Source organism: Elephas maximus, chromosome 26, assembly GCF_024166365.1.
Source record: "Elephas maximus indicus isolate mEleMax1 chromosome 26, mEleMax1 primary haplotype, whole genome shotgun sequence".
Taxonomy (NCBI): domain Eukaryota; kingdom Metazoa; phylum Chordata; class Mammalia; order Proboscidea; family Elephantidae; genus Elephas; species Elephas maximus.
In genome coordinates this window covers 25,943,699-25,963,259 of record NC_064844.1, presented here as the reverse complement: position 1 = coordinate 25,963,259, position 19,561 = coordinate 25,943,699, and positions in this window count along the sequence as shown.

Below are 19,561 nucleotides of genomic sequence, written 5' to 3'. Positions count from 1 at the left end.
CCCTATGAATCAAAATAGCCTGAGCCACAACTGATCCTGGAAATGGTGCGGGCCAGGCAGCGTTTCATTCTGTTACTTGTGGAGTCGCCATAAGTAGGACCCGACTCAACAGCAGCTAACAACGACGTTATCTACAGGATCTGTGTAAGGATAAAATGAGACAATAAATATAAAAAGAAGTTTAAAAGTTAGAAACATCCTGTGAAAGAAAGATACTCCTTAATAGACATGAGTTTAAAAAACTGAAACGGGTTCTTATTTAATTTGGGGTGATTGTTTCTAAAATTTTTATTTATTGTTTTCCTCTCTATGTTCCCTAAAAGAAATAGCATCAAAACTTGGAATTGAATTTGGAAGAATAGCAGCCTGAGTCTAGTTTCCTGGCTATGAGAGAGGTCCATTGAACTTTAGAAGTCAAGTTGGGCAACCCCAGAATGGGTAAAGTATCTAAGAATAAGAAGGAAGAGAGAGAGAGGGAAACAGTGCTTGAATAAATCTTATGGGAAATCCTTTGCTTTTGTGAACCTTACACCTGGGAAAATTACCTCGAAAGTATCATGAAGAGCAAATTATTTAGAAGTGCCAGGACTAAGAGCTGTGGAGAAGAGAGAACAAGTTGCAACGTGGCCTCATGAGGCCGGATGTGCCCCAGGTAGTGAGCCTCTCTCAGGAAAAACATCACTGACACCAATGACAAGGGTTAAGACATACTTCAGGGCATGAAACCTCATCAGCTCAGGCTTCATTAATCTGGAATTTATGCAATTAGACTGAGTCTGGTTTGATGTCTTTCTTTGATTTGCCAAACCTTGCTTCAGAGTCATGCAAATTCATGGTGAAAATAAAATTGCCAGGGGGAATGTTTAAGATATAGTAGACCCTTCAGCTTTACTTTGGGATATGTCTGGAGGCAATTGGGAGTGGTGATAGAATTTAAAATCTCCTCTGTACACTGTAGTCCAGTGGAAATGAAAAATCTGAGTGGCCTTCATATCCATATGAATTTTCCTCTAGGCATTTATGAACCTGACTAAACATCCTTCTTTCTCATACTGCTTCTTTTTATTGCCATTGCCAGCAGTAACTGTTCTTTCTGGGGCCATTTTCTACAAATTTTGTCAGTTCTCAAGAATTATAGGGACTCAGAAGTCAAGTAGACTTCTTTGAGATGAGGGGGTGAGCAGAGGGCTGGGCTCACTAGCTAAACGGACTCACTACAATACACTGACCTTGTCGCCCATGGGGTTCCAATATGTGCCCCAGCAAAATCCCTATGTAGACTGGATTCTCAGTCATTGACTTTACAACTGCCAAATTCACAAATACCAAGTTCTGTTGTAGTTCAAAGATATTGTTGTTGCTGTTAATGTCTGTTGAGTTGGATCTGACTCACGGCAACCTTCTGTATAACAAAACAAAGCATCGCCTGGTCTTGTGCCATCTTCATGATTGTTGGTATGTTCAAGTCCATCATTGTAGCTACTGTGTCAATCCATCTCATTAACGGTCTCCCTCACCTTCACTGACCCTCTACCTTACCGAACATGATGTCCTTTTCTAGTGATTGGTCTCTCCTGAGGATGTGTCCAAAGTAAATGAGCTGAAGTCTAACCATCATTGCTTCTAAGGAGCATTCTGATAGTGTTTCTTCTAATACTTATTTGTTGGTTCTTGTGGCCAAAACCAAAAACCAAACCCAGTGCTGTTGAGTCAATTCCAACTCATAGCAACCCTATAGGACAGAGTAGAACTGCCCCCATAGAGTTTCCAAGGAGCAGCTGGTGGATTCAAACTGCTGACCCTTTGGTTAGCAGCCATAGCACTTAACCACTAAGTCACCAGGCTTTCGGGTTCTTCCAGCAGTCCATGGTATATTCAGTATTCTTTTCCAACACCACAATTTGAATGCATCAATTCTTCTTCTGTCTTCCTTTTTCATTGTCCAGGTTTCACATGCATATGAGGTGACTGAAAGGACCATGGCTTGGGTCAGGCACACCTTAGTCACCAAAGTGACGTTTTTGCATTTTGAAGCTTTAAAGAGGTCTTTTACAGCAGATTTGCCCAATGAAAAACATTGTTTGATTTCTTCACTGCTACTTCTGTGGTTGTTGATTATTGATCCAAGTAGGATAAAATCATTGACAACTTTTATTTTTTTCTCCAGTAGTTCAAAGTAATGTTTCTCGATTATTCCAGAGTATGTCTCAAGTGGTTGTGTAACTTAATGTAACTTGTTATTAAAAATAAAGTATCTACAAGCACAAATTATTTCCATAAAAATAGGACAAAGAGTGATTAATATATCTTTATAATCTTCTCACTTGAATCTTGGATTTGTGGAGGAAGGGCGAGAGAGACAGAGTGAGAAAGAGAGAGAGAAATGGTGGCTTTCAAACACAATCGCTAAAACCCATAACCTATCTTATCTAAGACCACATATTCAGCAGTACGTGACTGTTACTGATGTATCATGAATGGTTGGGTATCTTCAGGACTATTAGCTTAAATTTCTTAGGACAATTTTGGGGATTTATGGGAATGTCAAACATGTGTACTTTGTCCACCATGAACACAAGAGAACTTGTGTTCATGAACACAAGAGAACACAAGAGAGCTTTAGAAATGCTACTTAAGAGAGAGCACAAGCTATTTGTAAGAACTCCCAATTTCCCTTTAAAAATGCCATTTGTTTACCCACGAACACTTGCAATATTAAGTCAGTCCCATTTAGTCCATAAGATGGTTCCCAAATAGCATTTACTAAGCAACAATCTGAATGAATGAATTTTATTAATTTCAACGGTATCCTGAATTTAACTGAAATAGTAAGCCAAATCGAATCCATTGCCACTGAGTTGATTCTGACTCATAGCAACCCTATAGGTTGGAGTAGAACTGCCCCGTAGAGTTTCCAAGGAGCAGCTGGTAAATTCAAACTCTTAACCACTGTGCTGCCAGGGCTTCAAAATGGTAAAGGTGCCTTTTAAAATTCAGGTCCCTAATGGTTCATGTTTCCATGTTATATTAATGGGATTTTACTATGTGAACTCTCTTTGATCTAACTCAGTGGTCCTCAACCTGGCAGTACATTAGATTTTACTGGGGTACTTTGGAAAATACCAGTACCAGGGTCCCACCCCTAAAGATTCTGATTTCATCAGTTTGGTGAGGGGACTCACAACTGTATTTTTTTTTTTCCAAAGCCCCTAGGTGATTCTAATATGCAGTCAGGGCTGATGACAACCTCTAATTTAGTCATTTTAGCAGGTGTCTTAGTTACCTATGGCTGCTGTAATACAAATACCACAAGTGGGTGGCTTTAAAAAGCAGAAATTTATTTTCTCACAGTTCTGGAAGCTAAAAATCCAAATCAGGGACGCAGCTATGTCAATTCTTTCCTCTTCAGTAGCCCCAGGTTTTCCTCAATTCCTTGGAAATCCTTGGCTTGCAGATGATCCTAATATGGCCTCTGTCTTCCTCTGTGTCTGTGTCTATTCTCGTCTTTTTAGAACTCAGAAGCGATTAGGTTTAGGATCCAGCCTACACTTGTATGACCTCATTAACATAAAAAAAGAAACACCCTATTTCGAAACAGGATCACATCCAAAGGTATAATGGCTAGGAATTCAATGCACATTTTGAGTGGACACAATTCAATTTGTAACAGCAGGCAAGTAGTTAGAGAGGCAGTAAACCTGATCAAGGAGCACCCACTGGCCTGAAGTACCACTCAGTTGTGCCAGAAGCTCTCTTAATTAACCTTCATTTGACCAATTTATCAGATTAATGTATGTAGTCCATTCCTATGAAATACACTGATGGGTACCCATATATTATGACCGCCATGGCCATTGGGGTGATCTTTATCTTTCCTATGCACTTCTGCTTCTCCAGGTTGAACTGTGTTTTTATATAGAATCAGTTGGTTTGCTTCAAAAACTGTCTTATCAGTTTTATTACCACAATTATATAACTTAATTAATATGAAACTCATGAAATATAATGTGAACAGCTATCGTATCAATGAGCACAAAGATGAATGCTTTGGACTCAATGAAGTTGAAATGCAAAAGTATTTTGCTGTTGTAATCAGGCAACTATAAAAGATTGGGGGAAATATCACAACAGCTGGAATGATTCTGCATTCAGATTGATTTGCAAGTATCTTTCAAGTTTTGTTCCCTTTCAAAAACACAAAAACTAGACATCATAGGTAACACATTATGAATATGATTTACTTGAGGGAAAAAAACACTCAAAATTCCAATACGGGAACGCATCATTAAAGGAAAGACCTTAGCCTTCTATCACAAGATTGGTGAACAAATGTGTATTTATGTGTTTTTAGTTAAAACAAATATTTAAGATATAACCCAGCCCAATATGCATGTGTTATTTTTAATGATTCCCCATTTTAAGCGTTTTCTCAAATAACTAATTGCTGGGAGAGGCAAAGAGCACGGGCTCTGAGCATCCCTCGCATTCTTGCTGGTTATTCCAAGAACAGAATGCTCTGGCCACTCTTTACCCTGCCAGTCTCAAGATTATGTTTACAGTGAGCAACATTAACGATGACGTAAGTAAGTAAGATTGCTTCCTACTCACTACAATAACCATAAATTCTCCAAACTCAGTGTTCCTCTGCTATGACACAAACTTACTACATGCACAGTATTAACCTGGGACCTTCCACATTGTTGTTGTTGTTGTTGTTGTTAGGCGCCATGGAGTGGTTTCTACTCATAGTGACCCTATGTATAAGAGAACGAAACTGTCAGCTCCTGCACCATCCTCACAATCATTGCTATGTTTGAGCCCATTGTTGCTGCCACTGTGTCAGTCCATCTTGTTGAGGGTCTTTCTCTTTTTCGCTGACCCTCTCCTTGGGAAGCATGAGGAACCAGAGCAACTAGGATGCTCATGCTGCCTGCTGTGCTGTGAGTAGTAAAGTTCCTTGTCTCTGACCCAGTAGTCTCATGTCTTCTGCCATCCATGAAACAGTAACAAGCTGTAAGTAGAATAAAATCCAGACTTTGACACTGACCAGTTACAATCCCTATTGTTTTAGACAACCTCAGCTGCTAACCTAAACATCGGAGATTTTAACCCACCAGCCGCTCTGCAGGAGAAAGATGTGGCAGTCACCTTCTATAAAGATTACAGCCTTGGAAACCCTGTGGGGTGATTCTACTCCGTTCTACAGTGTTGCTATGAGTTGGTTACAACTTAATGGCCATTTTTTTTTTTTTTTTTGCTTTTTTATAGGTATTTTAGATAGGATTACTACTGAACCTAGAAATTTTAAATCCTCTTTAAGTATAGCCAGCAGACTCCTGCAAACGAATGGTGACCTATATTCTGCCTCAGGGAGTCTGCCATGTGAATCTTCCCTCCTGTCCTCTTTGTTGCTTCAGGGTACATCCTTGAAATCTCTGTCCCTTTTGGCTCATCCTGTGGCTCACAGCATGGCCAGTTACCCAGTTATAGCCTATGCCCTCTCCTCCCTACCACCTTTCTTTAGGAACATTTCTTCAAATATTTTCCAGCTAGCTCCATGCCATTAAACTACCCAGTTCATGATTCTGGACACCTCACCACTGGACTATCCCTTACCAAGTGCACTCAATATAGTATACAGTACTTGTTCCATAAATGAGTGCCCTGTCCTCTGCCCATCACAAAGTTAAGGGGTGACAGAGGAACTCCAAATATTCAATCAGGAAATTCTTTGTGTATCAAGTTATATTTGTAAAATCAATAAAAGGCATTCAGAAATTTATGTGCCACAAATCATAATTTTTGTGAAGAACAGCCCATCATTTATGTCATATTGCAAATATTGGTTATTCTACCTTAGAAAAGTCTGTCAAATCCACCCATTCTTCTCCATCTCCCAGTGAGGTCAGGGCCACATCTACTTTCTCCCTTGCCTATTTGATTTCATAGCCTCCTCATAGTCTATCCAATTTCATGCATTCTCTATACACCATCCTTCTACCTTATAGACAAAGTTACCTTTCTAAAGCACTCATCTGCTTAAGTCTTCCTGTGCCCCAACCCCAACCCAGGAACCTATGGAATAAAACCAAACTCCTTAGTCCAGCATGCATGACCCTTTGTAGCCTGCCTTAACCTACATACCTAAGCTCACCTCCCACCCGACACCCACAGCTGCCCCATTTGTTAGGATGTATTTGGCTGTCAGCATCAGAAACAGAAAGCTAATTCAATTGTATTTTTAAATGATAAAATCAATTGTTTCACACAGGAGGAAAACCGGAAGTAGGAATCTCTGAGTTAGTTTATTAAGTAGCTTGATGGCTTCATCAAGGATGGGTTCTTTGCATCTTTTTATGTAGCCATTCTTGGAGTATCAGCTTGATACTCAGGCCAGTTCTCCTCTTGGCTACAAGATCACTACAATAGTCACATCCAGACACAACAGCATCCTGCAGAGGCAGAGAGACTATCTTATACTTGTGTTTTCTTTTTAAGAGCCATGAAACTCTTCAAGAACCCATTCAATAGGCTTTCCCCTTGCAACTCATCAGCCACAATGGGTTATATGCCCACATCTACACCAGTGATTTGAAAGGGGAATAAGAATACTAGGATTGGTTTAGGCAAATAAGGATTTACTCCTGAACTAGGATAGAGTCATCTTCTCTGAAGACTGAATAAAAAACCGAAGTTCTATTAACCATTAAGTAGAGGGACGGAAAGGAGTCTTAGCTGTGCAGGTTAAGTGCTCGGCTGCTAACTATAAGTTCAGTGGTTAGAACCCACCAGCTGCTCTGTGAGAGAAAGATGTGGCAGACTGCTTCTGTAAAGACCACAGCCTTGGAAACCCTATGGAGCAGTTCTACTCTGTCCTATAGGGTCTCTATGAGTCAGGATCAACTTGATAGCAATGGGTAGAGGAATGGATGCTAGACAAACACCAACAGTACCTACTACTTTCCCTCACCCCAACACACACTGCATGAAAATACATACATACACTCCCACCTCACGTGGATTACCACCCCCCCCAAGTGCATCAAAGTCATTCATTCAACAGATATTTATTGACCCCATATGAGGTGCAAGTCCTATACCACGCACTGGGGATTTAGCAGGAAACAAGACAGATGACTATGCCCTTCCATACCTCGAGGTGTTGTCCAGGTTCTTCTCATCCCCCTTGACCCCAATATTATGTCTCTCTGGTTAACCCCTAAACATCTTTCTAGGTCCAGCTCATATGGCTCCTTTTCTACGGAGACTTTCTTTACTAACCCTCCACATATCCCCTGGTAGAATTAGGTATTTCCTGATCTTTGATCCCTTTTTGTGGGAACAAAGATATATGTGTGTGTGTGTGTATGTATGTATATGTGTGTGTGTGTGTGTGTGTGTGCAAAGGAGAGAACATACTTCATATATATATGTATGTATATAATATACATATACACACACTCACATATATATGTATGAAGTGTATATGTGTGTATATATGTGTGTGGTATATCTGTTACAGCATCCTTTGCAGAGGAGAGACTACACTTCATATGTATGTATATATATAGACACACACACACAGACACATACATATGAAGTTTATGGGAACAAAGATATATACTTATAGTATGTATCTTTGTATATATATGTGTGTGTGTATATATATCTTATATATACATACATATCTGTTGCAGCATTCATTGTACTGTGTTAAGGGTGTTTGAATTTGTCTTCTCAAATAGACAAAAAGACTTCTGAAGCACAGAATATGTTTGTTTTTACAACATTTTATTTCATAGCAGTATCTAATAGTGCTTAACAACATGTAGAAACATAAATTAGATGTGGAATAAATGAAGACCTGGCTGATAAATATATATAAAATTATATTGTGCTTGATTTACTGTGCTCTGCATGTAAGAACCATGGAAGAAAGGCCTACGGATCTGCTTCGGTAAAGATCGCAACCAAGAAAACCCAATGGAGCTTGACTCCGCTCTGTAACACCTGGGGTCGCCATGAATTGGAATTAACAGCAATAGGTTTCGATTTGGGGTTTGAGTGTAATATATGAAAATTTGTAAAAAAAAAAAAAAAAAAAAAAAAAAAACACACATTTCAGAGTGTCCCCTGTGACTACATAGAAGACCAAGAGCGAAGACCAAGACAATACAGGTCAATCCCTATGAGCTCAGGGGAAGGGCCCAGGGTATAGAACCTCAGATACCTAAAAATCACACTCAGTCAACTCAATATCCCTCAACACATTCAAGGCTTCAAGCTTTGTCCTTCAAATAGCAGCAGCATTAGGAGAATTGAAAGTGCAAGGGGTGGAGAAACAGTGCCCAAGTTTTGTTAGTCCTCACCTGGTTGGCTCAGCTCTGCACAAACATAGGGCTTTGCCTTGCCCTGATTTTGTTCTTGAGGACACTCAGATCGGAAGTCTTCATTTCTGCAGACATGGGGGCTACTTATCCCAGGGCAAAGGTGAGGGAGAAGAAAGAGCAGAATGCAAAAGCCAAGGGGACCATAACTTTGAATCTCCTGTTTTGGAGTTAACTTTTCCAACAGAGTTTTACTCTGTAGGGGTTTTCTTTTTTCAGCTATCTCTTTCAGGCCCTCCTCCTCCAAGAAGCCTTCCCTGATTTCCTACCCTGAGCTGGAAAACACAAATATCTCCTTGTCTTGAATTCCTATAGCACTTTATCTGTACCTACCTCAAGGCTCTTGAGTACACATCCCCCCAAAATATGTGTATCAATTTGGCTAGGCCATGATTCCCAGTATTGTGTGGTTGCCCACCATTTTATCATCTGATGTGATTTTCCTATGTGTTGTAAATCCTACCCCTATGATGTTAATGAGGTGGAATAGATAGCAGTTATATTAATAAGGCAGGACTCAATATATGAGATTGGATTGTATCTTGAGCCATAGACACTAAATGTGGATGGGGTGCCTGGGGAACTGAATTTTTTAATTTAATTAATTTAAATTTAAATAGCCACATGTGGCTAGTGGCGACTATAGTGGATAACACAAGCTTATAGGACAATTAACACCTGGTTACCTAATTTTCTTCTGGTGAGTGGATTGTTTATTTGGGCATTGGTCAGACAGTCTTAATTTAAATATAATGCAAATCAGTTGTTCAGTATTGTGTAAAAAAGATAGCAGGGTGACTGAGTATTCCACTTGTTAGGCAACATAAGATATCCAACCCTGTAAGGTTAATTTGATGTTCCATTAACAGGGTAGTGGGCTATGAAAAGAAAAAAAGAAAAAGTAGAGCAAGGTAAAGAGCATTGAAAGTGCCTGTGGGGGCAGGCTGAGTATTAAACAGGGTGGTCAGGGTAGATTTCACTAAGAAGGTGAGATTTGAGCCCAAACTAGAAGGAAGTGAGGGAGTTGGACACAGAAATGAAAAAGGCCCCATGCTCTGCAGAGCCACATGGGGAGGTCTGCACTTATGTGCTGAACTCCCCGACACGTTATCACATGTGGGGCACCGAAGGGGAGTTTTTGCTGTTTTTTGTTAACAAAGTCATGATAGATGTTTCCAGACCATATCTTGAAGTTAGAGATTAAAACAGGTAGCAAGCAGTCTCCCTCTGCTTTTTACTGCAATTAAACAAAAAAGGAAGCGGAGCAAACATGGAGATATATACAGACGCAATACGCCATCCCTCCACAGCAAAGACATGAAAAACTAAGTAAAACAGAAACAAACGTCAATCCTTGAACCCTAAGTATCAAATGAAGAGATAAAGAACTCAGCCAGACACTGAATGGAATAAGAAACTGAGAGAGAACGGAGTGAGGAGAAATACATGCAGAGGTCCCCTACCAGCTAACACATCATGATTCACCATCTTGGACTCCTGTCGTAGGTCAGCAGAGAGTACGGGAAAGCAGCTTCACAAAGCTCCCAGCAGAAGACAGAGCACCAGATAACCAGCAAGATACACTTCCCCCTGCCATCCTTACCGCCCCCCCCAGCCCCCGCCACCCCACTCAGCCTTCTGTGCTTCCTGCCAGCCATAGACTCTTGGCTAGGAGGCACCGGCTTAGGCCCCATGCCTCCTGGATTTGCTCCACCCACACTGGCCAGCTCCTTGAGTGCCATTTGTTTGTTGCTGGTATTGCTTTTTTCCACTTCCTTTGGTTTCTTATGTGCCTCTCACCACCTCACCCTCCTTTTTTTGAACACCTTACTCCATGCGCTGTCTTTGCTTCTTCTTGAAAGGCTGTGAAGCACCTCTCAACTGGGGAACTCCTTCCCTGGCCCATGCTGCCATGCTGGTGGGATCTCTGGGGCTTTTTTTTTTGTTTTGTTTGTTTTCTTTTTCTTCCTGCTGCTTGGGAACCCCTTCTGGCTGGGCTGCACTGAGCAGGTTGGGAGCCATTTCCCCGGTCTATGCAGCCGTGCTTTTGGGATCGCTGGGGGCATTTCTTCTTTCTTTTTTTCTCTTTTGTCCTTTTTGTCATTCTTCATTTCTCAGTTTCTCATGTCTCCATATTTACCTTCTTTCCTGTCTCCTGAATACCTGGTGCTGTGTGACAGCTCTACCCCTTTAGCCAGACTAGCCACTTCTCCAATCTCCACAGCTGCACTGGTGGGATCCCTTGGGGCTTTTCTTTCTTTTTTTTTTTTGTTCTGATTTTTATTTATTTATTCCCCCCCCCCTTTTTTTTTTTTTTCGCCTTTTTGTTTTTCTCCATTTCTCAGTTTCTCATCTCTCCACTCCAAGAGCAAGCCCCCTTAGCACTCTTTTTGTTCATTTGTTTGTTTTTGGTTCCTGTTTCTCTCTCCTCTCTTTCTTCTTTTCCATACCCATTTTAGCTCCCCACATCACTACCTCCCCCCTCATTCCAGCCTACCTGCACCAGTATGTGCCACAAACAACCCATCCCGGCCCTTCCCCTTCAGCTGGACCTGCCCTGATGCACAATGGACAAGGAGGTGAAAAGTATCATGCTTACAGATGAGCAAACAACAAAGAATGCACAGTCTCCCTGCTCCAACATAACCAAATAAAACAAAAAAGCAGGATGAAACAAACAAATCTACAACCAATAAACAATGAAAATAACTACTGAATGTCCCAAAGGCAGCAGACAATATGAAAATACATTAAAAAAAAAGGGGGGGGGACTTGCTGCCAAATGGTGCCATAGACAGAAGCACCATGCTATCCCTCCACAGCAAACACCCCAAAAACAAAGTAAAACAAAAACAAACATCGATCCTGGAAACTGAAGTGTCAAATGAAGAGATAAAGAACTCAGCCAAGCACCAAATGGAATAAGAAACTGACAGAGAACAGAGAGTGAGGAGAGATACGTGCAGGGGTCCCCTACAAGCTAATGCATCATGGATTCACCATCTTGGACTCCTGTCAGAGATTGGCGGACAGGGAGCACAGGAAAGCAGCTTCACGGAGCTCCCAGCATGAGACAGAGCACCTGGTAACCAGCAATACACACTTTCTCACCCCCATCCTCTCCCTGCTACTCTACCTCCACACTTCCTGGCTGGCAGTGGTGGCTTGGCCAGCTGGGAAGTGTAGCATCTGTGTCACTTGGATTTGTCCTGCCCACATTGGAGAACAGTGGACAGGGAGTATTGGAAAGCAGCTTCACGAAGTTCCCAGGAGACAGAGCATCTGGTAACAGGCGATAAGCACTTTCCTAACCCCTACCCTTCTTCCCCACCCCAGCCTCCTCTACTTCCTGTCAGCTGTAGTCTCTTGGCCCATAGGCAACTGCTTTGGCCACAGGCTGCTTGGATTCACCCTGCCCACACTGGCCGTCTCCCCGACTGCCATTTATCTGTTACTGGTGTTGCTTTTTTCCATTTATTTTGGTTTCTTCTGTGCCTCCCACCACCTTCCCCTCCTTTCTCTCGAACACCTGGCTCTGTGTGCCATCTGTGCTTCTTCTTGAAAGGCTGTGAAGCACTGCTGGACTGTGGAAACACTCCCCAGGCTTACGACACCACAATGGTGAGACCCCTGAGCGTTTTTTTTTTTTTTTTTTTTTGCTTTGTTTTGTTTTGATATGTTCTATTTTGTTTTGTTTCTTTTCTTTTTGCAGCTTAGTAGCCCCTTCTAGCCGGGCTGCGCTACACAACTTAGGAGCCACTTCCCAGTCTGCACAGCCATGTCGGTGGATCCCTGGGGGAATTTCTTTTTTCTTTTTTTTTGTTTCTCTCCTCTTTTTTCCTTTCTGTCTTTCTTCATTTCTCAGTTCTTCTCTGTCTATACTTACCTTCTTTTCCTGTCTCCTGAATACATGGTGCTGTGTGACATGTATACCCCTTCTAGCCAGGCAGTATTGCACAGCCTGGGAGCCACTTCCCCAGTCTTCACAGCTTCACTGGTGGGACCCCTGGGGGCTTTTTGTGCCTTTCTTTCTTCCAAATTTTTATCTAGTTATTTTCTTTCCTTTTCCCTTTTTCTTTCTTTCTTTCTTTTTTTCCTTTTTTTCTCCATTTCTTGGTTTCTCATTCCTCCACTCCAATGGCAAGGTCCATTAGCACTCTTTTTTGTTTGTTTGTTTTTGGCTCCCGTCTCTCTCTTCTCTCTCTCCTCTTTTCCATACCCATAGTAGTTCCACATATCACAACCTCTCCTATCTTTCCTGCCTAGTTGCATACCCCTAAGCAGCTCAGGCATGGCCTACCAGAACCTGCCCAAGACTGATTCCCAGCCCGCCCTGTCAGCCCTTGTATGTGCCACAAATGACCTATCCCGGCCCCTTCCCGTCAGCTGTACCTGTCCTGCTGCACCATAACTGAGTGACTAGCCCTGCCCATTGGACAAGGAGGTGAAAAGTATCATGACCACAGACAAGTAAACAACAAAGAATGCACAGCCCACCTGCTCAGACATAAACAAATAAAACCAAAAAGCAGGATGAAACAAACAGATCTACAATCAATAAATGAAGAGAATAACTACTGAATGTTCCACAGACAGCAGACAATATAAAAACATGTACCAAACCCAAACCAAACCCAGTGCCATCGAGTCAATTCTGACTCATAGCGACCACGTAAAAATAAAAAAATAGGACAGAATGGTTCCAGTAGGAGTCCAAAATAAAACACCAGATGACTTTCCAGTAGAACAAAAGGCACTAGAACTACCTGACAGGGAATTCAAATCTCTAATATTCAGAGCTATCCAAGAGTTGAAGCAAAAAGCAGAGAAAAATGAGGAAAAAATAGACAAATTCATGGAAAATACAGACAAAAAAATGGAAGAGTTCAAGAAAATAATACAGGAACAAAATGCCAAAATAAATTCACAACTAGAAATCATACAAAAACAACACTTAGAAATCTGGAAGATAAAAAATTGTCAGAAATTAACAGTGTCATAGAAAGGCTAAAGAGATTTGAAACAATGGAAACAGGATCAGCAAGATTGAAGACAAACACTTGGATACAACTCTGTTTGAGGAAAAATCAGAAAAAAAAAAAATGAAGATACCCTGAGAATTATGTGGGGTACAATCAAAAGCAAAAATCTGTGAGTGATAGGAGTTCCAGAACAGGGAGAGAAAACAGAAAACACAAAGAGGATCATTGAAGACTTGCTGACAGAAAATTTCCCTAATATCATGAAAGATGAAAAGCTGACCATCCAAGAAGCTCAACAAACCCCACATACAATAGGCCCCAAAAGAAAATCACCAGGCATATCATAATCAGATTCACTAAAACCAAAGACAGAGGAAAAAACCCTGAGAGCAGCTCAAGAAAAACAAAAAGTCACATATAGAGGAGAAACAGTAAGACTAAGCTCTGATCATTCGGCAGCAACAATGCAGGCAAAATGCAATGGGATGACATATATAAACCTTTGAAAGAAAAAAATTTCCAAGCAATTTAAACTCTCATTTAAATATGATGGCAAAATTAGGACATTTCCAGATAAACAGAAATTAAGGAAATATGTAAAAACCAAGCCAAACTTACAAGAATTATTAAAGGGAGTTCTTTGGTTGGAGAACAAACAGCATCAGACCACAGCCTGAATCTAGGATGCAAAATTGTACCACCCAGATACCAACCTAGGAAATGAATTCTCAAGGACTATCCAAAACCAAAACAATTGCAACAGGAAACCAGAGAAAAGTAAAAGTCAACAACATCAGAACAATAAAAAGGGGAATAAACAGTGTAGGTATAGAACTTTCTAATGGAGAGGAAGGCAAGGTGATACCAAGTAATAATAAAAAAATAGACTGGTTCAAACCTAGGAAGATAAGGATAAATTTCAAGGCAACCACAAAAAAAGTTAACAAAGCTACTCATCAAAATAAAGAAAAAAAAACTCTCAATAAAAACAAAAGTAACAAAAAAGACATCCACAAACAAAAGGAATTTAGCACAGGAGAGTAAGAGGAACAAGGAAAATGTTAACACCACAAAAAAAAAAGCACTATAAAACAACAGCAATAAACTCACACCTATCAATAATAACACCGATGCAAGTGGCCTAAATGCACCCATAAAGAGACAAACAGTGACACAACAGATTAAAAAAAAAAAAAAAGCAGGATTCATCAATATGCTGTCTACAAGAGACACACCTTAGGAAGAAAGACATAAACTTATTAAAAATTAAAGGATGGAAAAAATACATCAAGCAAATAACTACCAAAAAAGAGCAGGGGTGGCAATACTAACCTCAGACAAAACAGAGTTAAAAACAAAATCCACCACAAAAGACAAAGAAGGGCATATATATAATGATTAAAGGGATGATCCATCACAAAGACTTAACCATAATAAACATCTATGCACCCAATGACTGGGCTCCAAAATATACAAGATGAACTCTAACAGCACTAAAAAGAGAAATTGACAGTTCCACAATAATAGCAGGAGACTTCAACACACCACTCTCAGAAAAGGACAGAACATCTAGAAAGAAACTTAGTAAGAATACAGAAGAGCTAAAGGGCACAATCAGCCAACTTGACCTCATAGACATATATAGGCCACTCCACAGAACAGCTGCAAAGTACACATTCTTTTCCAATGCACATGGAACATTCTCCAGAATAGACCACATCTTAGGCCACAGAGAAACTCTCAACAAAATCCAAAACACTGAGATAATATAAAGTATCTTTTCTGATCACAACACCATCAAAATAGAAATTAACGACAGGAAACAAGCAACCAACCCGCTGCCATCGAGTCAATTCTGACTCATAGAGACCCTACAGGACGAGCAACGAAAAAATCAATTACATGGAAACTGAATAACACCCTGCTTAAAAACCACTGAGTAATAGAAGAAATTAGGGATAGAATCAAAAAGTTCCTAGAATCAAAGAAGAATGAAAACATATCATACCAAAACCTCTGGGACATGGCAAAGGCAGTCTTCAGAGGTCAATTTACAGCAATAGATGCACACATTGAAAAAGAAGAAAGGGATAAAATTAAAATATTAGCTACACAACTTGAACAAATAGAAAGAGAACATGAAAGAAGCCCACAGTGACCAGAAGAAAGGAAATAATAAAGACCAGAGCAGAGATAAATGAAAGAGAACAGAAAAACAATAGAAAGAATCAAAAAAATCAAAAGTTGGTTCTTTGAAAGGATCAACAAACCACTGGCCAAACAGACAAAATTAAAACAGGAGAGGATGCAAATAACTCAAATAAGAAATGAAATGGTGGAATTACACCAAACAGAACTGAAATAAAAAGGATCAAAACGGAATACTCTGAAAAAACTATACTCCAACAAATTAGAAAACCTAGTGGAAATTGACAAATTTCTAGAAAAACATTATCTACCCAAACTAACACAAAATGATGTGAAAATATGAACAGACCACAAAAGAGAAGACATTGAAAAGGTAATTAAAAAAAAAAAAAAAAAAAACTCCTGACAAAAAAAAAATGCCCTGGCCCAGGTGGCTTCACTGGAGAATTCTACCAAATATTCAGAGAACAGCTTACGCCAGTACTACTCAAACTATTTCAACATAGAACAGGAAGTGATACTTTTGAATTCATTCTATGAAGCCAGCATAACCCTGATACCAAATCCAGGCAAAGACACCACACACACACAAAAAAATTATAAACCAATATCTCTCATGAATATAGATGTAAAAATTCTCAATAAAATTCTAGCCAATAGAATTCAGCATCATATCAAAAAAAAAAAAAAATACACGATGACCAAGTAGGAGTCATACCAGGTATGCAAAGATGGTTCAACATTAGAAAATCAATCAACGTAATCGCATAAATAAAAGAAAAGAAACACATGATCATCTCAATCGATGAAGAAAAGGCATTCAACAAAGTCCAACACCCATTCCTCATAAAAGCTTTCAATAAAATAGGTATAGAAGGGAAATTTCTCAACAAAACCAACAGCCAACATCATTCTTAACCAAGAAAACCCAAAACCAAACCCAGAGCTATCAAGTCGATTCCGACTCATAATGACCCTATAGGACTGAGTAGAACTGCCCCATAGAGTTTCCAAAGAGCTCCTGGCGGATTTGAACTGCCAACCCTTTGGTTAGCAGCCGTAGCACTTAACCACTACTCCACCAGGGTTTTCTCTTAACCAAGAGAGGCTGAAAACATTCCCCCTGAGAATAGGAACAAGAGTAGGGTGACCTTTATCACCACTCCTATTTAACATTGGGTTGGAAGTCCTAGCTAGAGCAATAAGGCAAGAAAAAGAAATAAAGGGCATCTAAACTGTTAATGAAGAAGTTAAACTGTCCCTATTTGTGGATGATATGACACTATTCATAGCAAACCCAAAAGACTCCGTTCGAAAACTGCTGAAACTAACAGAAAGATTTAGCAGAGTAGCACGAAACAGGATAAACATACAAAAAAAGTTTCATTCCTACACATCAACAAAGAGAACAATGAAAAGGAAATCACAAAAACAGTACCATTTATAACAGCCCCTAAAAAATAAAATACTTAGGAATAAATCTAACCAGGGATGTAAAGGACCTATACAAAGAAAACTACAAAACACTACTGCAAGATACCAAAACAGATCCACCTAAATGGAAAAACATACCATGCTTATGGATAGGTAAACTCAACATTATGAAAATGACAATTCTACCCAAAGCAATTTACAAATACAACACAATCCCGATCCAAATAGCAAGAACATTCTTTAAAGAGATGGAAAAACTAATCAGTAACTTTATATAGAAAGGGAAGAAGCCCCGGATAAGTAAAGAATCATTGAAGAAGAAGAATAAAGTAGGACTTGCACTACCTGACCTCAGAACCTACTATACAGCTATGATAGTCAAAACAGCCTGGTACTGGTGTAATGACAGATACGTTGACTAATGGAACAGAATTGAGAACTCAGATGTAAATCCATACAGCTGTGGTCACTTGATCTTTGACAAGGGGATCTGTCCATCAAATGGGGAAAAGACATTCTTTTTAACAAACGGTGTTGGCAAAACTGGATGCCCCTCTGCAAAAAAATGAAACAGGACCCATACCTCACACCATATACAAAAGCTAATTCAAAATGGATCAAAGACCTAAATATAAAGCCCAAAACTATGAAGTTCATGGAAAAAAAAAATAGGATCAACGCTAGAGGCCCTAATACAAGGCATTAACAGGATACAAACCACAGTCAACACAAACTCCAGAAGATAAGCTAGATAACTGAGATCTTCTAAAAATTAAACACTTATGCTCATCGAAATACTTTACCAAAAGAGTAAAAAGAGAACCTACAGACTAGGAAAAAAAATTTGGCTATTACAAATCAGACAAAGGTCTAATCCCTAAAATCTTCAAGAAAATCCAACACCTCCAAAACAAAAAAGACAAATAAAATGGGCAAAGGAAACGAATAGACACTTCATCAAAGAAGACATTAAAGCGGCCAATAGACACATGAGGAAATGCTCGCGATCACTAGTCATTAAAGAAATGCAAATCAAAACCAAAATGAGATACCATCTCATCCTGGCATTACTGGCACAAATCAAAAAAACAGGAAATAACAAATGTTGGAGAGGCTGCGGGGAGATTGAGACTCTCACACACTGCTGGTAGGAATGCAAAATGATACAACCATTTTGGAAAATGGTATGGCACTTCCTTAGAAAGCTAGAAATAGAAATACCATATGATCCAGCAATCCCACTCCTAGGAATATATCCTAGAGAAATAAGAGCCATCACATGAATAGACATATGCACACCCATTTTCCCTGCAGCACTGTCCACAATAGCAAAAAGATGGAAACAGCTTAGATGCCCAGCAACAGATGAATGGATAAACAAACTATGGTACACACACACAACAGAGTATTAATGAACAATAAAAGAACAATGATGAATCCATGAAGCATCTCATGCATGACATGGATGAATCTGAAGGGTATTATACTGAGGGAAATAAGTCAATCACAAAAGGACAAATATTGTATGAGACCACTATTGTAAAAACTCAGGAAAATGTTTACACACAAAAAGAAACAATCTTTGATGGTTACGAGGGAGAGGAGGAGTGGGGATGGAAAAACACTAAATAGTAGATAGGTGGTAACTTTGGTGAAGGGTAAGACAGTACACAATATTCGGGAAGACAGCACAACTTGTCCAAGGCAAGATACAACCAAACTCCCTGAGGGACCAAATTGCTGGACTGAGGGCTGTGGGGACCATAAGGTCGGGGAACACCTAGCTCAAGTGGCATAAAATGTTCTACATTCTACTTTGGTGAGTAGCGTCTGGGGTCTTAAAAGCCTGTGAGCGGCCATCTAAGATACTCCATTGGTCTCACCCCTTTGAGAGGAAGGGAGAATGAAGAAAACTAAAGAGACAAGGGAAAGATAAGTCCAAAGGTCTAATGGACCACAACTACCACAGCCTCCACCAGACCGAGTCCAGTACAACTAGATGGTGCCCAACTACCACCACTGACTGCTTTGACAGGGAGCACAACAGAGGGTCCCGGGCAGAGCTGGAGAAAAATGTAGTACAAAATTCTAACTCACAAAAACAGACCCGATTTACTGGTCTGACAGACTGGAGAAACCCCGAGAGCATGGCTCCCAGACACCCTTTTAGTTCAGTAATGAAGTCACCCTTCAGCCAAAGATTAGGCCCATAAAACAAAACGGGACTAAAGGGGCACAACAGCCTAAGGGCAAGGACGAGAAGGCAGGAGGGGACAGGAAAGCTGGTAATAGAGAACTCGAGTTTGAGAAGGGAGGTATTGACAAGTCATGGGGTTGTTAACCAAGTCATAAAACAATATGTGTACTAACAGTTCAATGAGAAACTAGTTTGTTCTGTAAACCTTCGTCTAAAGTACAATAAAATAAATAATAAAAACATACTTGCAATGAAAAAAAAAAAAAACCCCATTCCCATCCAGTGGAATCTAACTCAAACTCAAAGCGGCCCTAAAGGACAGGGTAGGAGCTCCATAAGATCTCCAAGGCTTTATGGAAGCAGACTGCCACATCGCTCTCCCATGGAGCAGCTGGCGGTTTGAACCGCAGCTG